This window comes from Gorilla gorilla, chromosome 9 (genome assembly GCF_029281585.2).
Source record: "Gorilla gorilla gorilla isolate KB3781 chromosome 9, NHGRI_mGorGor1-v2.1_pri, whole genome shotgun sequence".
NCBI lineage: Eukaryota > Metazoa > Chordata > Mammalia > Primates > Hominidae > Gorilla > Gorilla gorilla.
The window spans coordinates 27,270,062-27,295,009 of NC_073233.2; the positions used below are offsets into that span (position 1 = coordinate 27,270,062).

The window sequence follows — 24,948 nt, forward strand, 5'->3', positions numbered from 1 at the left end:
ATCTACACTGTATTATAATCATCATTGTAATTGAGATAAAGAACCATTTCTTTATCTCCAAAAATTTCCATCCCCCTTTGTATTAAACCCTTCTCCTCACCCGAAGCCTTTAGCAACCACTGGTCTGTTTTCTGACCCTGTAGTTTTGTCTTTACCAGAATGTTATATAAATGGAATCATTTATGTGTGTGTGTGTATTTACATAAGTTTCTATGTTGAGATTCGCCAAGTTGTTGTGTATATCAGTGGTTCATTGTTTTCTATTGCTGAGTAGTATTCCAGTTCTGTTGTATGAATGTATCATACTTTGTTTGTCCATTCTTCAGTTGATGGACATCTGGGTTATTTCCAGTTTGGAACAATTATGAATAGAACCACTATAAACATTTGCATACAGGTTTTTGTGTGAATAGCGGTTTTGATTTCACTTAGGTAAGTGTGTAGGTGTGGGCTTACTGGGTTGTATATTAAGTGTATGTTTAAATTCACAGGCAACTGCTAAACCATTTTTCAAAGTAGCTGTGCCAGTTTTTGCATTCCCGCCAGCAATCTATGAAAATTTCAGTTAGAGCTTTAAATTTCAACCGTCTGTGTGGGATGGGAGAAATTACTTAGATCCCATGCGTGACTGAGTGTTGGAATGGAAATTTTTAAAGTAAAGCCAGTCCACTATCTAGCAGAGGGAGGCAATCCAGAAACTATCCTGTCTGCATCTCATCTCCAGATAAGAAAAAATAATACTTCCCAGAGAACTAGTAAACCACAGCGCTTGAAGGGTTGCAGACTTGACACCCAGATTTACTTTACCCATGAAGCTCAATAAAGTATATTAAAGTGGCCCTGGATTAGGTACCTTGGGAGTCCTGATGAAGAAAGTACAAATTATCTTTGGAGAAAGTCACTTTTGATGTAGACCTCAAAGGATGCCCACAGATTAAACCCATAAAATAGGAGCTCTAAAGCCATCATGAATGACAGTGGAAAGAAACAAAAAAATGCTCAGTTAGTCCTCACAGGGCTACAGAAAATGAAATTAGCAGGTAAAGAATTTTTTTTTTAATTTTTTTAAAAAACTTCTGCTTAAAATGTTTGAAGAATCAAAATAATAAAGAATGTATGATGACTAGAGATAATAAATAGGCCCAGAGATAGTTGAACTAAAAAGCACTTCCAAAAATGAAAGATACAGTTGTTGAAGTTAAAAAAAAAAAAACAGAAAAAACAAAAACCAAAAACCTCAGTGAACCTGCTAAACAGATTAGACACAGGTAGGAAGAGCATCTGTGAAATGGAAAATATTGTTAAAATAATTAAACTAATAGTAGTGCTTCAGAGATAAAGAGAAGAAAATAGGAAAGAGGTTAAAATATAGAAAAGATACATGTATATAAAAAAAGTTTACGTATCTGTTTAATATGTGCATATATGTATGCATATCTGTATAAAATGGCTCTTCTGATGCCTCTATGTTTTCTAAGTGGCTTCTTAGATAGCTTAGATAGATAGATAGTGTCTTAGATATGTATATTATTATAATATACATATATTTAAAAATTAAGGAAGATAATAAAGAATATATTATATCTACATATGCATATATATTTGAAAATTCCAGATAATAAACAGAGATAAAGGTTATGGGCACTATTACAAGTATAACAGGTAAGAATTTTCTAAACTTGATAAGAGACATTAATTCTCATTACTGAAAGAACAATGAAATAAAAGTGTATGTTGTTGGTTTCACTTAGAAAACATAGAGGCATCAGAACAGCCATTTTATTTAGCTCAAAAACCAATTTTTTTCTGCTTTGACCTGGCTAAGCTGATACTTGCTAGGCTCTCTCCCATGTCTGTGGTTAATTGGCATGCTAGCAGGTGGCAGGATGATCTGAGAGCCTCTTCACCTCTCTGGGGGTTGGCTGGCTGTTGACTCTTGTTCCTCAGTTGTCCTCCACATGGTCTCTCATCTCCAATGGCCTAGCTCAGCTTATTTACATGTCAGCCCTGGGATTCCAAGTATAGGAAGAGTGCAATCCCTAGAGTACTAATATTTTCAAGGCTTTGTTTGCTTGATCACATTTGCTAATGTTTTATTGCCCAAAGCAAGTCATATGGCCAACTCCAGAGTCAAAATGTAAATAAATAGACTTCATCTCTCAAAGGGCTGCTCCATGATATCACATTGCAAGGATATGGATGCAAGGAGGGAAGAATTTTTTTTGGCCACATCAGCAACCTATTATACAAATCAAGATAAATAGACAGCCACACTTAGATATACTGGCAGAATAGCAGAACTCCAAAGACACAGAGAAGATCTTAAAAATAGCCAGTGACAAAACACAAATTTTTCACAAAAGGATAACAAATTGAACAGCTGGTTTTCAAACAGTAAAAGCAGAAGTCAAAAGACAGTAGAAAAAGTGTTTTCCAAGTTTTGAGAGAAAATAACTCTCAAATGTAGTAGTATATACCAAGCTTAATTGTCATTTGAGAATGAGTGTGACATAAAGACATTAGTAGAGAAATGAAACTCTCAGTTTATAACCAATAGATCTCCATTTAAAAAACTTCCTGGAAGGAAGAAATACAGTGCAGGAAGAATTGGAGAGCAAATGCATGTTGACAGTATGCACAAATCTCAGTGATTATTATTCTGAATGATTGCCATTATCCTTGTTTGATTAAAATATAATAATGCTTAATTTTAGAAAAATAATATTAAAAATATTGACAGTGGAATCCTTCACCATCAACCAAAATATCCGGGTTCTCTCATCAAAATTGACTAGAAGGCTGGCGTGACTCATGGAGAGAAGGAAGAACAGTGTGGTGCGACGGCCCATCTGAGAGCCACACGGGAAAGGGGAGCCACCTCCCTGCAGCCAAGGGAGGCAGATTTCCAGTAACTCCAGCCGGAGACTCAGGGACAGAATTCGGATTTCACTGGGCCTGAGCCCCTAGGGGGAGAGGTGGCCACAGTCTGTGTGGACCAGCAGACTTAGCCTCTTCTCTGGGTAATTCTGAAGAATCCGGGCAGCCTAGACGAGTAGGTTTCCCCCCAGCAAAGCACACCCGCTCCACCAATGGACAAAATGCCTCATTAAACAGGTCCTGCTCCCTGTGCCACCCAACTGAGTGAGACCCTCCAACAGGGGTTGTCAGACACCCTATACAGGAGCGATCCTACTGGCATCAGTTTGGTGTCGTTCGAGGTCAGAGGTCCCAGAAGGAGCAGGAATCCATCTCTGCTGTTCTCCAGCCTCCTTAAGTGACATCTCCAGGCATGGGAGTGAATCAGGTGAATAGGGCCTGAAGTGAATCCCCAGCAAACTGCAGTAGCCCTACAGAAGAGAGACCTGACTATTGACATAAAGACAAGCAGAAAGTAACAGCAACAGCATCATCAATGACAACAAAAGGCCCCCACAAAAACCCCATCCAAAGGTCAGCAGCCTCAAAGACTGAAACTAGACAAACTCACGAAGATGAGAAAGAATCAATGAAAAAATTCTGAAAACCCAAAAGGCCAGAGTGCCTCTTCTCCAAATGATTTCAATGTCTCTCCATCAAGGGCACAGAACTGGATGGAGGATCAGATGGACAAATTGACAGAAGCAGGCTTCAGAAGGTGGGTAATAACAAACTCCTCTGAGTTAAAGGAGCATGTTCTAACCCAATGCAAGGAAGCTAAGAACCTTGATAAGAGGTTAAAGGAATTGCTAACTAGAATAACCAGCTTAGAGAGGAATATGAACAACCTGATGGAACTGAAAAACATGGCACAAGAAATTTGTGAAGCATACACAAGTATCAATAGCTGAATTGACCAAGCAGAAAAAAGGACATTAGAGTTTGAAGACCACCTTACTGAAAAAAGACATGCAGAAAAGAATAAAGAAAAGAGAATGAAAAGGAATGAACAAAGCCTCCAAGAAATATGGGACTTCATAAAAAGACCGAACCTACCATTGACTGGAGTACCAGAAGGAGACAGGGAGAATGGAAACGAGCTGGAAAACACATTTCAGGATATTATCCAGGAGAACCTCCCCATCCTAGCAAGACAGGCCAACATGCAAATTCAGGAAATACAAAGAACACCATTAAGATACTCTACGAGAAGATCAGCCCCAAGACACATAATCATCAGCTTCACGAAGGTTGAAATGAAGGAAAAAAAACTGTTAAGGGCAGCCAGAGAGAAAGACCAAGTCACCTACAAAGGGAAGCCCATCAGACTAACAGTGGACCTCTTAGCAGAAACTCTGTAAGCCAGAAGAGATTGGGGGCCAATATTCAACATTCTTAAAGAAAAGAATTTTCAACCCAGAATTTCATATCCAGCCAAAGTAAACTTCACAAGAGAATGAGAAATAAAATTCTTTCCAGACAAGCAAATGCTGAGGGATTTTGTTACCACCAGGCCTGCCCTGCAAGAGCTGCTGAAAGAAACACTAAATATGGAAAGGAAAAACTGGCACCAGCCACTGCAAAAACACACCAAAATATAAAGACCAATGACACTACAAAGAAACTGCATCAACTAGTCTGCAAAATAACTAAATAACATCATGATGACAGGATCAAATTCACACATAACAATACTAACCTTAAATGTAAATGGGCTAAGTGCCCCAATTAAAAGACACAGACTGGCAAATCGGATAAGGAGTCAAGACCAATCGGTATGCTGTATTCAGGAGATCCATCTTACATGCAAAGACACACACAGGCTCAAAATAAAGGGATGGAGGAAAATTTACCAAGCAAATGGAAGACAAAAAAAGGCAGGGGTTGGAATCCTAGTCTCTGACAAAACAGACTTTAAACCAACAAAGATAAAAAAAGACAAAGAAGGGCATTACATAATGGTAAAGGGATCAATTCAACAAGAAGAGCTAACTACCCTAAATACATATATGCACCCAATACAGGAGCACCCAGATTCATAAAGCAAGTTCTTAGAGACCTACAAAGAGACTTAGACTCCCACATAATAATAGTGAGAGACTTTAACACCCCACTGTCAATATTAGACAGATCAACGAGACAGAAAATTAACAAGGATATTCAGGACTTGAACTCCACTTTGCGTCAAGTGGACCTAGTAGATGTCTACAGAACTCTCCACCCCAAATCAACAGAATATACATTCTTCTCAGTGCCACATGACTCTTATTCTAAAATGAACCACATAATTGGACATAAAACACTCCTCAGCAAATGCAAAAGAACTGAAATCATAACAAACAGTCTCTCAGACCACGGTGCGATCAAATTAGAACTCAGGATTAAGAAACTCGCTCAAAACCGCAAAATTTCATGAAATCTGAACAATGTGCTCCTGAATTACGCCTGAGTAAATAATGAAATTAAGGCAGAAATCAAGAAGTTCTTTGAAACCAATGAGAACAAAGAGACAATGTACCAGAACTGATTATCAGAGAAATGCAAACCAAAACCACAATGAGATACCATCTCATACCAGTCAGAATGGTGATTATTAAAAAGGCAAGAAACACTAGATCCTATGTGAGGCTGTGGAGAAATAGGAATCCTTTTACACTATTGGTGGGAATGCAAATTAGTTCAACCATTGTGGAAGACAGTATGGTGATTCCTTAAGGATCTATGACCGGAAACACCATTTGACCCAGCAGTCCCATTACTGAGTGTATACACAAAGGAGTATAAATCATTCTACTGTGAAGACACATGCGGCCGGGCGCAGTGTCTCAGGCCGGACGTGGTGGCTCACACCTGTAATCCCAGCACTTTGGGAGGCCGAGGTGGGTGGATCATGAGGTCAGGAGTTCAAGACCAGCCTGACCAACATGGTGAAACCCCGTCTCTAGTAAAAATACAAAACTTAGCCGGGTGTGGCGGCACGTGCCAGTAATCTCAGCTGCTTAGGAGGCTGAGACAGGAGAGTCGCTTGAACCCACGAGGTGGAGGTTGCAGTGAGCTGAGATTGTGCCATTGTCCTCCAGCCTGGGTGACAGAGAGAGACTCTGTCTCAAAAAAAAAAAAAAAAAAATAGACACATGCACATGTATGTTTATTGCAGCACTATTCACAATAGCAAAGATGTGGAACCAACCCAAATGCTCATCAATGTTAGACTAAAGAAAATGTGGTACATATACACCATGGCATACTACGCAGCCATGAAAAGGAATGAGGTCATGTCCTTTGCAGAGACATGGGTGAAGCTGGAAGCCATCATCCTCAGCAAACTAACACAGGAATAGAAAACCAAACACTGCATGTTCTCACTCATAAGTGGGAGTTTAACATTAACAACACATGGATACAGAGAGGGGAACAACATACCCCAGGGCCTGTTGGGGGGTGAGGGGTGAGGGGAGGGAATTTAGAGGATGGATCAATAGGTGCAGCGAACCACCATGACACATGTCCTATGTCACAAACCTGCACACTCTGCACATGTATCCCGTGTTTTTTTTTTTAGAATAAATAAAAAAATAAATCAATTAAAATTAAAATTAAAAAAATATTGACAGCAATAAAATGATAGTAAAGGTGATCTGATTTAAAGTGTTCTAAGGCCTGATTTCAAGTGATTTAAAGTGTTCTAAGTGGTCAGAAAAAGAATGGAGAAACTGATTAACTCTAGACTTTAAGTCTACATGTTAGAATTAAAACAATATCAAAATAATAGAAATCATGTTTAACTCCCAAACTCTGAGATTTAAGTATAAGAGAAAAGGGGATTTTCTCAAAATAATATAAGAAGAGAAATATTTAATATAAGATACCAGATATAATTCCATTTCACAATTGTTATTATCAATTTAAGTGATTTACACTTAGAATGAAAAATAAGAGTATTATATTGAATTCATAAAACCCAAAGCCTGTTGTATATTGCTTACAGTGAAACAATAAAAAATAAGGACTCATAAATGTTGATAGTGAGGTAGTTAAAAAAAAAAAAAAAAGAAAAATAGGCCAAACTAAACATGAGAAGGCTGGAGAAACTGCTGATTTCAAACTGCAAGGCCAAAAAGGTCACCACATAATAATAAGCTATTTTAAAGATGTATGTACTGAATAACATAATTTCAAACTGTATGTTGTAGCCTGGCAGAATAGCAGGGATGGATGGCCTACTCACTACAGTGTGCTGGGTCAACTGAATATCCCCATGGGGAAAGCACTAATCTTGACCCTGTTTCACACAACTGATAATGCAAAATCAATTCCAAGTGGGCTGTAGATCAAAATCTAAAAGTTAAACCGACAAAGCTTATAAAAGATAATGTAGGAGAATACCTTATGACCTTGATGTAGGAAAAATACTTTTTAAATAAGACGTAAGAAATAATAACTATAAAGGAAAAGACTGATCCATTGGAATATATTAAAATTTGGAATTTTCTCATCAAAATAGATGACTAAGAGAGTAAAAAGGCATGTCAAGGAATAGGAGGAGCTATTCAAAGTAGTTGTGTCCCACAAAGGCCTTTTATCCAAGCTGTGTAAAGGACCCCTTTACATCAATAACGAAAAGTCTATCCAATGAAAACATTTGAGAAAAATGCTACCAGGCACTTCACAAAAGGGAAATGTCCAAAAGGCCAGTAAACGTAGGGGATGGTATCAATATGATTAGTCATTAGGGAAAGTAAAGCCATACTGAGATGCTACTGAATATCCATCAGAATGGGTCAAATTAAAAACACAGACCATACCATGTATTTGCAAGGATGTGGAACAACTGGAGCCTTCATTCACTGCTGGTGGGAATGAAATTGATTTAAGTACTAAGGAAAGCTGTTTGTTAGTATGGTTAATAAAATGGACATATATATGTCCTATGACCAAGAAAGAATACTCTAGGTACCTAATGTCTAATAGAGATATGCATTTGTATACATTAAAAGGCATGCACAGAATTTTTAAGATTTGCATAGATTTGTGGGGTACATGTAAATGTTGTTATATGTATATAACGTATAGTGATCAAGTCAAGGTATTTAGGGTGTCCATTGCCTGAGTATAATACATTTTTGTGAAGTATAGTCAACCTACTCTGCTATCAAACATTGAAATTATTCCTTCTATCTTACTGTGTGTATGTACCCTTTAACCAGCTTCTCTTCATCTTTGCTCCATGTACCCCATTCATCCTTCCCAGTCTCTGTTATCTGTCTTTCCACTCTCTATCTTTCCACTCTCTAGCTGCGTATTCAAATTTTTTAGCTCCCACGTATAAGTGAGAAAATGTGATATTTGCCTTTTTTTTTTTTTTTTCTGAGACGGAGTCTCGCTCTGTTGCCCAGGCTGGAGTGCAGTGGCGTGATCTTGGCTCACTGCAACCTCCACTCCTCCAGGTTTAAGCAATTCTCTGCCTCAGCCTCTGGAGTAGCTGGGGTTACAGGTGTGTGCCACCATGCCCGGCTAATTTTTTTGTATTTTTAGTAGAGACGGGGTTTCACTGTCTTGGCCAGGCTGGTCTTGAACTCCTGACCTCGTGATCCACCCACCTTGGCCTCCCAAAGTGCTGGGATTACAGGCCTGAGCCACTGCGCCCGGCCAGATACTTGCCTTTTTTATGCCTGGCTTATTTCACTTAAGATAATGACTTCCAGTTCCATCCGTGTTGCTGCAAATGACATGACTTCATTTTCTTTTTTTGGCTGAATAGTATTTCATTGTGTATATAGGCCACATTTTCTTTTTTTTAAATTCTATGATTTGGTGTTTATTTATTTTTTATATTTTTTAAAAAATTTCACTAGTTTTTGGGGAACAGGTGGTTTTTTGCTACACAGATAAATTCTTTAGTGGTGATTTCTGAGATTTTTGGTGCACCCATCACCCGAGTGGTGTACACAGTACCCAACATGTAGTCTTTTATCCCTCACCCTCTCTCACCCTTTCACCTAAGTCCCCAGGATCCATTCTGTCATTCTTATACCTTTGTGCTCTCATAGCTTAGCTCCCACTTATAAGTGAGAACATACGATATTTGGTTTTCCATTCCTCAGTTGCTTCACTTAGAATAATGGTCTCCAGTTTCATTCAGGTTGCTGTGAATGCCATTATTTCATTTCCTTTTATGGCTGAGTAGTATTTATATATACATGCCACAATTTCTTTATCCATTCATTGGTTGATGGACATTTAGGCTGGTTCCGTGTCTTTGCAATTGAGAATTGTGCTGCTATAAGCGTGTGTTACGTCTTTTTCATATAATGACTTCTTTTCTTCTTGGTAGATACCCAGGAGTGGGATTGCTGGATCAAATGGTATTTCCACTTTTGGTTCTTTAAAGAATCTCCACACTGTTTTCCATAGGGGTTAATAGTTTACATTCACACCAGCGGTGTAAAAGTGTTCCCTTTTTAGTCAAATTGTCCCTGTTTGCAGATGACATGATTGTATATCTAGAAAACCCCATCATCTCAGCCCAGAATCTCCTTAAGCTGATAAACAACTTCAGCAAAGTCTCAGGATACAAAATCAGTGTGCAGAAATCACAAGCATTCTTATACACCAATAACAGACAAACAGAGAGCCAAATCATGAGTGAACTCCCATTCACAATTGCTTCAAAGAGAGTAAAATACCTAGGAATCCAACTTACAAGGGATGTGAAGGACCTCTTCAAGGAGAACTACAAACCACTGCTCAATGAAATAAAAGAGGACACAAACAAATGGAAGAACATTCCATGCTCATGGGTTGGAAGAATCAATATCGTGAAAATGGCCATATTGCCCAAGGTAATTTATAGATTCAGTGCCATCCCCATCAAGCTACCAATGACTTTCTTCACAGAATTGGAAAAAGCTACTTTAAAGTTCATATGGAACCAAAAAAGAGCCCACATTGCCGAGTCAATCCTAAGCCAAAAGAACAAAGCTGGAGGCATCACGCTACCTGACTTCAAACTATACTACAAAGCTACAGTAACCAAAAGAGCATGGTACTGGTACCAAAACAGAGATATAGACCAATGGAACAGAACGGAGCCCTCAGAAATAATGCCACATATCTACTACTATCTGATCTTTGACAAACCTGACAAAAATAAGAAATGGGGAAAGGATTCCCTATTTAATAAATGGTGCTGGGAAAACTGGCTAGCCATATGTAGAAAGCTGAAACTGGATCCCTTCCTTACATCTTATACAAAAATTAACTCAAGATGGATTAAAGACTTAAATGTTAGACCTAAAACCATAAAAACCCTAGAAGAAAACCTAGGCAATACCATTCAGGAAGGACATAGGCATGGGCAAGGGCTTCATGTCTAAAACACCAAAAGCAATGGCAACAAAAGCTAAAACTGACAAATGGGATCTAATTAAACTAAAGAGCTTCTGCACAGCAAAAGAAACTACCATCAGAGTGAACAGGCAACCTACAGAATGGGAGAAAATTGTTGCAACCTACTCATCTGACAAAGGGCTAATATCCAGAATCTACAACGAACTCAAACAAATTTACAAGAAAAAAACAAACAACCCCATCAAAAAGTGGGCAAAGTATATGAACAGACACTTCTCAAAAGAAGACATTTATGCAGCCAAAAGACACATGAAAAAAATGCTCATCATCACTGGCCATCAGAGAAATGCAAATCAAAACCACAATGAGATACCATCTCACACCAGTTAGTATGGCGATCATTAAAAAGTCAGGAAACAACAGGTGCTGGAGAGGATGTGTAGAAATGGGAACACTTTTACACTGTTGGTGGGACTGTAAACTAGTTCAGCCATTGTGAAAGTCAGTGTGGTGATTCCTCAGGAATCTAGAACTAGAAATACCATTTGACCCCACCATCCCATTACTGAGTATATACCCAAAGGATTATAAATCATGCTGTTATAAAGGCACATGCACACATATGTTTATCGCAGCACCATTCACAATAGCAAATACTTGGAACCAACCCAAATGTCCAACAATGATAGACTGGATTAAGAAAATGTGGCACATATACACCATGGAATACTATGCAGCCATAAAAAATGATGAGTTCATATCCTTTGTAGGGACATGGATGAAGCTGGAAACCATCATTCTCAGTAAACTATCGCAAGGACAAAAAACCAAACACTGCATGTTCTCACTCATAAGGGGGAATTGAACGATGACAACACATGGACACAGGAAGGGGAATATCACACACCAGGGCCTGTCATGGGGTGGGGGGAAGGGAGAGGGATAGCATTAGGAGATATACCTAATGTTAAATGATGAGTTACTGGGTGCAGCACACCAACATGGCACATGTGTATATATGTAACAAACCTGCACGTTGTGCACATGTACCCTAAAACTTAAAGTATAATAAAAAAAAAGTGTTCTCTTTTCACCACATCCACGCCAACATCTATTTTTTTTTATTTTTAAATTATGACCATTCTTGCAGGACTAAGGTGCTATTTCACTGTGGTTTTAATTTGCATTTCCCTGATAATTAGTGATGTGAGCATTTTTTCATATGTTTGTTTACCATTTGTATGTATCACATTTTCTTTATTCATTCATTCATTGATGGACACTTAGGGTGATTCCATATTTTTGCTTTCACAAATAAATAATATTTGCTTTCACAAATCTATAAATAAAACTAGGGAAGTCTCCTAGTTTTATTTACAGATCTAGGTGGCAATTGCACAGTGTTTATGTCAAGTTAATTCATCAATATGTACTTTTATGATTTGTGTAACTATCTGTATATATGTTATTCTTTAATAAAAATGTTTACTAAACATATATGCATATATGCATAGTAGGTAATTAGAGGGAAAATGGATACATTTGCCATCATACTGAGTGATATTTAACATACTTCTTGCAATAACGTATAGATCAAGCCAGCAGAAAAGTTAGTAAGCGTATGGATTTAAACATACTTAACAAGTTTAATGGCTATATATATATACACACATACATACACACTCTACCAACAATGAACACATCTAGCACATGGAATCTTTGTGAAAATTAACTACATAAAAGGCCATAAAAAGGAAATCTCCACAAATTACAAAAAATGATACATAGACCATATTCTCTGATGACAGTGCAGTTATGTTAGAAATAAACAGTGAAAAGATAACTAACCTCCCACCTTTGTATGTTTGGCAATATAAACAGTATCATTTAAAGTAACTAATCAGTTTGGGGGAAAATAATAGTATAAGTTAATAACTAACTGAGAAAGATAATAAATATCACAATTTGTGAGATGCAGCTAAAGCAATTCTTAGCAGTATTTATCTTTAAATGCTTGTATTAGAAAAGGTAGATATTTAATGAGTTAAACATCCAAATAGGGAAGTTAGAAAAAGAACAACAGAATGTATACAAAGAAAGTAAAAGGAATGAAATAGTAAGCATGAAATCATAAGGACAGAAATTCATAAAATAATGAGTAGGGTACAATAGGCAAGATCAAGAAAGCCAAAATTTGGTCATTTGAAAATGCACTGGGAAGTTTGAGCAAGAAGAAAATGAGAGAAGGCATAAATATATTAGAAATAAAAAAAGCATTTAACAATAAATGCTGCAAAAATTAAAACAGTAGTAACCATTTGTTAACAACTTTATGCCAATAAAATGGAAAATTAGAGAAAAATGGACAGTTTTCTAAAGCTACATGAATTACCAAAATGGACTTCAAATAAACAACTATGGAAGTCTTAGCTTCATTAAAGTGATTGAGTTTATGATCGAAAGTCTATTGTACCAGTTAGCTTTTGATATACAGCAAATCAAAACAAAGCTTAATGGCTTAAAACAACAGCCTTTATTTACCTCACAATTTTGTGGGTTAGCAATTTGAGCTGGGCTTACTTTGCTGGATTTTATTCTCAGTGGGTTCATTTGTGCATCTTTGATCAGCTGCTGGGGTTTCTGGGGCCTAGTTGTACTAGGCCTTGAATGGCCTTAGCCGGTATGGCTCATCTCTGCTTCATGTGGCCCCTCGATTTCCAGAAGTCTAGCCCAAACTAGTTTACATGATCATGGAATAAAGTTTCAAGAGTCAGAGCAGAAATGTGCATGGCCTTTTGAGGCCTAGGCTTGAAACTTGCACTAGATTATTTTGCTTCATTATATTGGCCACTAGATTATTTTGCTTCATTATATTGGCCAAAGCAAGTTACAAGCCCAGCTTAGATTCAAGCGTATTGGAAATAGATTTGACCTTTTGATGGGATATGCTACAAATTCACATTGCACAAGGTATGGACACAGTGAGGAGCGAAGGACTGGGACCATTCTGGCAGTCTACCATGTCCCTCCACCAAATAACCACGAGGCTCACACCGTTTTACAGGGGAGTTCTAGCACACATCCAAGGAAATAATTCCAATCTTATATAAACTCTTCCAGAGAGGAGAATAAATGAGAATACCACTCATCTAATTTTATGAGCATAGTGTCACCTTGATTTGCAGACTAGACAAGGACCGTGTGAGATGGGAATTGCTTAAGCCAATTTACTTTTGAACAGATTAGATTAAAAAATTTAAACAAAATATTATTAGCAAACTGTTTATTAGCAGAGTGTATGTATGCATGTGTGTCTGGGTGTGTGAGAGAGAACAAGTTGATTATTTCAATAGTGAAAATTTGTTTTTATCTTCAGAAAATTTCTTAATGAAATTGACTACATTGAAGAGACAAAAGGAGAAAAAAATCCAATGGTCTTCTCAAGAGGCAGAAAAGGCACTAGAAGAAATTCAATACTGACTCATTAAAAATTCTTAGCAAACTAGAAATAGAAGCAAACTTCATTAAATTGATAAAAGTACATGAAGTAAACATACATCAAATATCATACTTATGGTTTAAATATTAAGAGAATTCCTGTTAAAATCAGGAACCACACAAGAATGACTATTCTCAATGTTTCTATTCAACATTGTACTGGAGGTTCTTACCAGCAAAATAAGTAAAATTCTTAAGGATTATGATAAAAAAAAGTAGTTATTAACTTATATATTGCCTATATATAAAAAATGATCACCAAATTATTAGAATTAGCAAGAGAGTTCAGAAAGAGTGCTAGATGTAAAGCCAAAAATAAGATTAATTGCATTGCTGAACAAAAGCAGCACAGTATCAGCTGCAACAGCAATAATAACAAAAACTGCAATTAAATGTTTTATTTATAATATCAAAAGGTGAATAAAATACTTAGGAACAAATCAAATAAAATATATACATGACACCTATAAAGAAAATTATGAAATTTTATGAAAAACCACTGAAGACCTAACTGGGGAGAAGTACGCTATGTTCTTGGAGAAGAAGGATTAAAATAATAAAAACGTCTGCTTCTTCCACATAGCTCTCTAGGGTCAATGAACTTGTAATCAGTTCCCAAGAGGATTTTTTTTTTTTTCTTGATGGACTCTGCAAGCTGATGCTAAAATTTTTAGGGAAGGCCAGAGGCCAAGAATAACTAAGACATTTTCTGAGGGAGAAAAAGGAAGGGACTTAGCCATCCAGATGTGAAGGCTTATTGTAAAGTTATAGCAATCAACAGAGTGTGATATCACTACACTAATCAGCACATGAACCAAGAGATCAGAATGGAGAGGCCAGAAATGACCCTTTCGTCATGTGTGGAAACTTGGAAACTTGACACATAACTGATGTGGCATTCCTGACCAATGAGGAAAGGACGGATTCATCAATACATGGTTAGGAAAATCAGTTATTTAAAAACATTATATATATATTATAGACACAGACATTGAGTGATGTAATTGATTTTTGTGTACAGTATAAGGAAAAGCTTCAAATATATACCTGGACCCCATACATAAAAATCACTTACAAGTACAATTGAATTAAATACCTAACTGAAAGCTCAATGTTGAAAGGTTTAGAAGACAACATAAGAACATATCTTCATGATCTCATTCAGGATAGAGAAGTTCTTAGACAAGATAAAAAAATGCACAAGTCCTTAAAGAAAATATTGATGGGTTTACTGCATAAAATTCTAAAAATTGTGACAATACATCAAGGAAGATCTTGACAACAATTAGCAAAAAAAAAGTACTCATTGAAGAAATGCTGTAAATCAATAAGAAAGCTTTTTTTTAACTCAATAGGAAGTCAGGCAAAAGATATAGAAGGATGGTTTTCCAAAGTAGAAAACATAAATAGCCAGTGAACATATTGAAAGTAATTCAAGTTCACTAGTTATCTTGGAAATGCAAATTAAAACCATTATGAAAAACCATTTCTTCACCCATTAGCCTGGCAAAAGTGAAAAACCATCTGACAATGCTATGTGTAGGGGAAGTCATTGAGCAATGGATTCTTACCCATTGTGTTGGAAACTTGAATTGGTGGAACAAATAGAGAGGGAAATTTGGGGATCCTTGTAGTGTGCATACATTTGGACATAGGAGCCCAACTCTTTGGTATAAACGTTGAAGAAACTCTTGGTCATATACCCAGGTATATATGTATAAGCATCATCACAGGAGTTTTTTTTTGTTTTGGTAATTTCAAAAACTTGGAAAAAACCTAATTGTCCATCAATAGGAGAATGTTTAAATATGTTGTAGTAGAGACATAGAAACATAAAAATCAGTGAAATTGAACAAAAATTGATGAATTGCTAAAGTAATTTTAAATGAAAAAGCTAGCAGAAGGATAAAATTACAGTATTAAATCATGTATATATTTCAAAATGCAAGATAATTCAATATACAGCTTATTGATACATCCATATATATACAAAGAAAAATGCATAGAAATGATAAACACTAAATTTAGAATAGTTTACTTCTGAGAGGAGGAAATGGGAGTTTTATTAGGGTTGTGAACCCAGAAGACTTCAACTATATTGAGGATATTTTATTTCTCAAGTGTTTGCTATATGTTGTTTTGTACATCATAAATATTCAAAATGTTTAAAATGGCATACTTTTTCAGGGTGATAATCCACATATATATGTGAATATATGTATATATGTGTGTGTGTATATATGTATATGTATATAATTTTGCCATGTTTCCAAGAATGAACAGAAATTCATCCAAGTGTCTCAGTTTAAAACTGAACTCACATTCAATGCAATGGTGTGTCTTGTTCTGTAGCTAGTTACTTCCTGGTGAAGCTCTCCTTTTCTTGTGGGCCCTGGATCTGTAATGAAGGGCAATGACTGGTTCTCAGTCCTGAAAAGACATTAAAATCACATTAGAAGACTTTAAAAATCAAATTATTGTGTACACTTAGACCTCCTCATTGAGAGTCTGAACAGTAGGGTCTAAGAACTGACACATTTTTTTCACAACCTTCTTATTGGTTTTGATTTATTCAGTTAAGGCTCAAATTTGAGTGCACTGACATACGGGAAACATGTGTTGATGGCCTAGATTATGGTTTTGCCTTATGTCTATAAGGAGCCCACAAATCTAACATATGGTCAGTAATTAGCTTCTAATTAGTGACTTTTTAGATTAGTGGTTCTCTAACTTTAGATTGCATACAAATATCCTGGAAGGCTTGTTAAAACACAAGTAGCTGGATGTCAACAAAATGTTAGAGTAGAAAACCTGAAGCTGCTGTTTCTCGACAGAAATGCTGAAAAACAAGCAGAAATTGTCGGAACCAACTTTGTTGGAACTTAGGAAGATAGTCAGAGGTTTACAGCAACTGAGTGAATGCTGAAATCAAGAAAAAGGCAACCTTAAAGGAGTAGGAAAGCTGTGAGGCATGTTTAGTTGCCTTTTGCACCATACCGTTTATAACCCAGTGGCAGTCTTGAAAGATTTCAGCCCATGTTCCTAGTGTAGGACAACAGTCTCTGGTTGTGGAGTGAGCAGAGCAGACCTTATTCACAAATTATTTTGCATATCTATTCTAACTATCTGGGACTATGTGAAGAACTGATAAAAGGTACTTGTAACTCAGAACTCTTCCATGCTAGAAGAAAGTGGCAGGCATTGATTTATTGCATATTTCAAAATAGCTACAAGAGAAGATTTGGAATGTTCCCAACACGAATAAATAACTAATGTTTGAAGTGATAGTTATCCCAATTATCCTGATATGATCATTATATATTGTATGCATGTACCAAATATCAAATGTACCCAATACATGGGTACGATTATTATGTGTTAATTTAGGAAAACATTTCAAATCTAACAAACAGCATGTGGCTGCCTGGGGCCAAAGAGTATGGTTGAGACATATAGTAGATCATGTAAAGCAAAGAGAAAATGCTGGAAAAAGAGTTTATTTGGACAATTAGGACATTCAAAATCACCTGTGTGTTCAAGGAGTTTAGAAAGCCATATGCATGCCTAGGGCAAGACGTAAGGTCAGAAAAGACTTGAGAACACCCAAAGCTTTCATCTTGGGCTGATCCCTAGGATCAGTGCAAGCCTGGCTAAGTGTTGAAGGAGGGTCCCAGCACGGAGAAAATCTGCAAAGGTTGGAGGAGTCTCTCTCTCTTTCTTGTTTTTGGCTGCTGACATTCAAGGAAATCCCTGTCAAAATATTTTTTTTAAGTTTTTTTCCTTTTTTTCTTTTTTCTTCTTTTGAGACAGGGTCTCATTCTGTTGCCCAAGCTGGAGGACAATGATATGATCATGGCTCACTGCAGCCTTGACCTCCTGGGCTCATGTAATCATCCCATTTTAGCTTCCTAAGAAGCTAGGACTACAGGCACATGTGACCATGCCTGGCTAATTTTTAATTTTTTTTTTTTTTTTTCACAGAGACAAGGTCTCACTATGTTGCCCAGGCAGGTCTCAAACTCCTGGCCTCCAGCAGTCCTCTTTCCACAGCCTATCAGAGTGTTGGGATTACAGGTGTGAGCCACCTTGCCTGGCCCAAAATACTTTATAACATAAGATTAGGAACAGAGATTTCAGTTACTACACATGACTAGAAATACAGTCTCTGCAAAAATAGTTTGGTAAGCCACTAAAGAAATGGACTACTATAGTATTCAACAATCAAAAACAAAGAAAAACAAAACTCAGCAAACCCCAGTAAAGGGGCAGATCTGTTCTCCAGTGTTAATACATTATAACATCCAAATGTTCAGTGTTCAAATAAAGTCACAGGCACACAAAGAAAGAGGAAAGTATTGTCATTCAAAGGAACAAAATAAATGAACAGAAACCATTCCTGAGGAAGCACAGATGTTGAGCTTACTCTACAGACTTTAAAATAACTGTCTCTAATGTGCTTAAAGAGCTAGATGAAAACATGGATAAAGAAATAAGTCAGGAAAATGATGGAATATCAGTGAAGAGATATAATTTATAAAAAGGAACCAAACAGATACTCTGCAGCTGAGAAGTACAACTGGAATAAAACACTTACTAGAGGGGTGCAAGAGAAGATTTGAGCAGTGAGAAGAATGAGTAATGGAACTTAAAGATAAGATCATTGAAATTAACAAGGCTGTGGAGCAAAAAGAAAAATGAATAAAGAAAAATGAACAAGGCCTGAGGGATCTATCTGTAGGACATTATCAAATAGACTAATGTATGCACCGTGGGTGTCTCAGATGGAGAAGATAGAAAGTACTGGAAAGAAAATTTGGAACAATAATGGTTAAAACTTTTAACATTTGATGAAATATATGAATCTATGTATCCAAGAAGTTTAGCAAACTGTGAGTAAGATAAACTCAAAGGTATCCACACTGAGACACATTATGATAAAACCATCAAAAGATAAACACAAAGAGAATCTTGAGAGCAGAAAGCAAGACATGACTGTCAAATACAAGGACTTCTTCATGAGATTAGCAGTCAATTTATCATCAGAAACCATGGAGACCAGAAGGCAATGGGTTGTCATATTTAAAGTAGGGTCATTACTACTGACCTTACAGAAATTAAAAGGATTAAAATAGAAGACTATGAATAATTATATGAAAACAAATTAGATAACCTAGATGAAATGGACAAATTCCTAGAAACACATAACCAACCAGGACTGGATCATGAAGAAGACTGGATCATGAAGAATTAGAAAATCTGAAGAGACTTATAATAAGTAAAGTGTTTGAACTGGTAACAAAAATCTCTCAATCAAGTAAAGTCTGGGACCAGATGGCTTCACTGGTGAATTGCAACAAACATTTAAAGAAGAATGAACATCAATCCTTCTTAAACTCTTCTAAAAAATTGAAGTGGAGAAACATTTCCTAACTCATCCTATGAGGTCAGAATTACTATAATACCAAAGCGGATAAGGACATCATAAGCAAAGAAAATTACAGACCAGTATTTCTTATGAATGTAGATGCAACATTTCTCAACAAAATACAAATGAACTGAATCCAACAGTGTATTAAAAGGATTATACACTATGCCCAAGTGGGATTTATCCCAGGAGAATGGTTTAACATAAGAAAAATCAAGCAATATTATAGGCCACATTAATAGAATAAAGGAAAAAAAACCCTACAGGATCATCTCAATTGACACAGAAAACGCATCTGACAAAATCCAATATCTTGTCATGATAAAAACACTCAGAAAATGAGCAACATATGGAAACTTTCTTAACGTAATAAAGGGCATTAATGAAAAACTCAGAGCTAGCATTATACTCAATAGTGAAAGACTCAAAGTTTTCCTCTTAAGATCAGGAACAAGCAAAGATATCACCACTGCTATTTAACACTGTACTGGAATTTCTAGCCAGTGCAAATGGGCAAGAAAAATAAGTAAATGCATTCAAATTGGAAAAGAAGTAAAACTATCTCTACTCACAGATGCCATGATTCTATGTATAGAAGTTAGACCCCCTACTTCACACCATATATAAAAATGATCTCAAAATCAACTAACGTTCTAAATATAATAGCTACAACCATTAAATCTTAGAATAAAAAGTAGAGGTAAATCTCTATGGCCTTGCATTTTACAATGGATTCTGTTGGTCACAAAAAGCGTGACCAACAAAAGAAAAAATGGATAAATTGGATTTCAAAATTTAAAAAAATTTCTTCATCAGCCAGGCATGGTAGCTCACACCTGTAATCCCAGCACTTTGGGAGGCCAAGGCGGGCGGATCACGAGGTCAGGAGATCGAGACCATCCTGGCTAACACAGCGAAACCCCGTCTCTACTGAAAAATACAAAAAATTAGTCAGGCATGGTGGCGGGTGCCTATAGTCCCAGCTGCTCGGGAGGCTGAGGCAGGAGAATGGCGTGAACCCGGGAGGCAAAGCTTGCAGTGAGCCGAGATTGCGCCACTGCACTCTAGCCTGGGTGACAGAGTGAGACTCCATCTCAAAAAAAAAAAAAAAAAAATTTCTTCATCAAAAGAGATTAAGGATGTGAAAACAAAACCAAAAAAAGAAGAAAATATTTTAAAATTATGTATCTTATAAAAATTTAATGTCCAGAGTATACAAAGTACTCCTATAACTGAACAAAATGACAACCCAACTGAAAAATGGGCAAATGATCTGAATACACATTTCTCCAAAGAAGATATACAAATGGCCAATAAGCACATGAAAAGATACTCAACATCTTTAGTCATTAGGAAAATTCAAATTAAACCTCCAATAATATATCACTTCATACCCCACTGGTTATAATTTTTAAATAAAATTCCCATCCTATTAGAAAATAAGGGGAAAATAATTATTGGTGAGGTTGTGGAAAATTTGGAACTCTTGTATATTGCTGGTGGAAATATAAAATCATGTAGCTTGATGAAAATGCCAAAAGCAATTGGAACAGAATCCAAAATTGACAAATGGGATGTAATTAAACTAAAGAGCTTCTGCACAGCAAAAGAAACTATCATCAGAGTGAACAGGCATCCAACAGAGTGGGAGAAAATTTTTGCAATCTACTTATCTGACAAAAGTCTAATATCCAGAATTTACAAGGAACTTAAACATATTTATGAGAAAAACTTCATCAAAAAGTGGACAAAAGAGATGAACAGACACTTCTCAAAGGAAGACATTTACACGGCCAAAAAACATATGAATAAAAGTTAAACATCACTGATCATCAGAGAAAAGCAAATCAAAATGATGAGATACCATCTTATGCCAGTCAGAATGGCGATTATTAAAAAGGCAAGAAACAATAGATCCTGGTGAGGCTGTGGAGAAATACGAACATTTTTATGCTATTGGTGGGAATGTAAATTAGTTCAACCATTGTGGAAGACAGTATGGCAATTCTTCAAAGATATAAAACCAGAAATACCATTTGACCCAGAAATCCCATTGCTGGGTATATAGCCAAAAGAATATAAGTCAATCTGCTGAAAAGACACATGCACACGTATGTTTATTACAGCACTATTCACAATAGCAAAGACATGGAACTAACCCAAATTCCCAACAATGATAGACTATTTGATAAAGAAAATGTGGTACATATACACGAGGGAGTACTACACAGCCATAAAAAGGGACATGATCATGTTCTTTGCAGGGACATGGATGAAGCTGGAAGCCATCATCTTCAGCAAACTAACACAGAAAGAGAAAACCAAACACCACATGTTCTCACTCATAAGTGGGAGTTGAACAATGAGAACACATGGGCACAGAGAGGGGAACATCACACACTGGGGCCTGTTGCGGGGTGGGGGCAAGGGGAGGGAATTTAGAGGACAGATCAATAGTACATCAAGCCCCCATGGCACACGTATACCTGTGTAACAAACCTGCACATTCTGCACATGTATCCCGGAACTTAAAGTAAAATTTAAAAATAAAATTTAAAATAAAAATAAAATTTTGATTAAAAAATTAAAAAATAAAATCACGCAGCTGCTGTGGAAAACAGTTTGTTGGTTCCTCAAAAATTTAAACACAGAATTACATGTAATCCAGCAATTCCTCTCCTTGGTTTATAGGTAAGAGAATTGAAAACAGGGACTCAAACAGACACTTGTATGTCAGTGTTCACTGCAGCCTTATTCAAAATACCCAAAAGATGGAATGAAGCCAAATGTCTACCCATGTATGAATGGATAAAGAAAACTTGGTATATGTATCCAGTGGGATATTATTCATCCGTAAGAAAGGAATGAAGTTCTGATATGTACTACAGTGTGGATGAGCCCTAAAAACATATGCTATGTGAAGGAACCATGCACAAAAGGACAGCTATTCTATAATTCCACTTACATGAAATATCAAAAATAGACACATTTATTGAGACAGAAAGTAAATTAATGGTTAACAGGGGATGGTGGTGGGAGTCATGGGAGTTATTGCTTAATGGTTACAGAGTTTTTGTTGAGGCAATAGAAAAGTTTGATTAATAGTGGTGATGGTTGCATAACACTGTGAATGTATTTAATGCCACTGAATTGTGCACTTAAAATGTTTATAATGGAAAATTTTAAACAAAACAGGTAGCTTGGTCCTATTTCCAAAGTCTGATTCAGTGGACCTAGGTTGGGACCGAAATCTTTTCATTTCTAACAAGCTGCCAGGTGATGGTGATGCTGCTGGTTCTGGGACATGCTTTAGACAGAAACATAACAAGAACTCCAGGGCCAGGAAGAAGAATCTTGGTTTCAAGGGATGGAGATCTGAGTTTGAATCCTGAACATACCTCTTTATTATAGCTGTTGAACTTGTGTTGCTTTGCTTTTTGAAGCCAATGAAGTTACTCTCTTGCTTAAATTCTTTTAGTGACTCTCTATTGCATGTCAAACCAGCGTAAGATCTGGTCCTTGCTGTCCTCTGCAACCTTCTCTCATGCCATTTTCTCTTCTGCCCACCATGCCTCAGCCACACTACTCTTGTTATAGTTCCTTGAACATAACAGGGCCTTTTCACCTGCTTGTGCCCAGGACAGTTTTCATTCGGTTGTTTGAAATGTTGTCTTCTTTATTTTTCTAAATTAATTATAATTGTATTTTAAGTGCTAGGGTACATGTGCAGGATATTTTCCTGGGGCACCCTCTCTTTGCAGGTCCGTCACCATTACTGCATGTATCGGTTAGCTATTGCTGCACAACAAACCCCCAAAACTCAGGGGCTTATGTCAATAAGCTCACAGGTCTGCTCAAAAATTGTGTTGATAAGGATCGGTCTTGGTTGATCCCCTCTAGATTTACTCATATGCCTGTAGCTGGCTGGTGGAGTTGGCCAAAGGCTGACTCAACTGGGATAGTCTCAGTGCCGTGGTGATTAACTCCTGGCTAGGGCAATGTTGACGACTGGACCATGTGTCTTTCATTATCTAACAGGCCAGACTGGGCTTGTTCCCGTGGTGCTCGGCAATGTTTCAAGGTAGAGTAGATGTTCACAAGACCCTTGAGGCCTAGGCTGGGAACTGGCACACCATCACTTCCACAGTGCTTTACTGATCAAAGCAAGTCACAAGACTAGCCCCAGACTTAAGGGATGGGGAAACAGACTCCCCCTCTTGAAGTGAGGGTGTACAAAGTCACTGTTCAAAATGTGTGAGTACAAATGGGGAATCAATTTGCAATCATTTTATCACATACTTTCCAACTGAAACATCTCCATTTCTGGCCCTGCACTCACCACAGTTTGAGAGTGTAGGCAGGGCTGGCTTCATGGGCCATCAACCTGTGCAGTCCCAGGGGGGCCGTGCTTAGAAAGGTCCTGTGATTAGATTACTGCCCGGCTGTTGCCCTCTTCAATTGTTTAGTAAATTTTGAACAAGGGACTCTGCAAATTATGTAGCAGGTTCTAAGTATAGTTTATGTGGGTGTTTATTTGTTCATCATTGGTCTTTCTAGATTGTAAGCTTCACCAGGGTCAGAACTAGCTCTCATTCAGCAAGTGCTTAGAAGTACCAGGTACATAACTGGCCGACAATATACTGTTAATGAATGAATGTACCAGTTATGAATTTATCTTCTTATTTGTAAAGTTCCAGAGATGTCTTTCCTGAAGGTAATGCAGATTATATAAGAATATGTATTAAAAGCAACTTGCACATAGTACGTTTGTAACACATGTCTCCATCCCTTTTTAGTATTTAAGCACATAAAAATGCATTTCTTGGCATTTAATGCTCCCTGTATATTTAACTGTATACTGTAGAAATGAAGGCACTCTTCCTGTCTTTTAGGAATTTCTGTTTTATTTATGAGGATATGATTAAGAGAGAGAGAACAGTTCTTCCTATTATCTATTCCAGCTTGATGAATGTATGATTCTCTGTAGATATAAAGAACTTTGTGCTTGAGCTCAAATACCTGGTACAGACAGATAACACAAAGAACATTCAGAGACTTGGACAATCATTTTGCTGCAGAGGTGGGTTATGGGAATGTAGAGGACAGAACCAACAGTTATTGAATACTTCCTGTGTTACAGACTTTGGCCCTGCATATAGTATCTCAGTTAATTACATTTCACCTTCAGAGAAATCCTACTAAGTTAGTGATTTTTATCCCCATTGTGTAGGTCAGGCAATTGGACTCAGAGATTAAGTAAGTTGCCAACCTTATATAGCCCAGAAGTGATGGAAATGGGATTTAGACCCAGGTCTTTATGATTTCAAAGTCTTTGCTCCTTCATTCAACAAATATTTATTAAGGGCTTACCCTGTGTTTCCACAGTTACCACTGTGTTGATTAAGGAGACATGGTATTTAACTACACCAAGTACCACCAGGAGACAGAATTTGTCTTTTTCTGGGTTTCCAGCTTCAAAGAATAGGTGATCCCAGTGGAAACATCAAAAGGCGATGGCAATTTCACACAGTCCATCTTCCTAGAGAGCAAGGCGGTTCTTCTTGCTTCCTAATAGGAGTGGCCTCATGGAATGGCTCATTACAAAGATACTTTCCATGGGGCAGCTTTCAAAACTCATCTTCTCTTTAGAATCCTGGATGCCAGGCAGTGCTTCTGGCCATCCTTTTATGAGAAGAAATGGCTGAGGTAGGGGAAATATGTCAGTGTCTCATTACAGAAATTACCTCTTGATCAATTCA

General features: G+C 37.1%; 1 protein-coding gene and 1 long non-coding RNA gene across 3 annotated transcripts in view; one reads left to right on the forward strand and one right to left on the reverse strand.

The window, feature by feature from the left end:
* The window catches only part of NELL1 (neural EGFL like 1), a 914,558-nt gene that overhangs the window by 221,296 nt on the left and 668,314 nt on the right, over positions 1-24,948 (forward strand). The window lies entirely within an intron of this gene.
* Positions 1-24,948, reverse strand: part of LOC129525312 (uncharacterized) — a 46,203-nt gene that overhangs the window by 6,208 nt on the left and 15,047 nt on the right. Inside the window, exon 2 of the long non-coding RNA XR_008669530.2 lies at positions 16,086-16,194. This is a non-coding gene — a long non-coding RNA (uncharacterized lncRNA). The remainder of the gene's footprint in view (positions 1-16,085; positions 16,195-24,948) is intronic.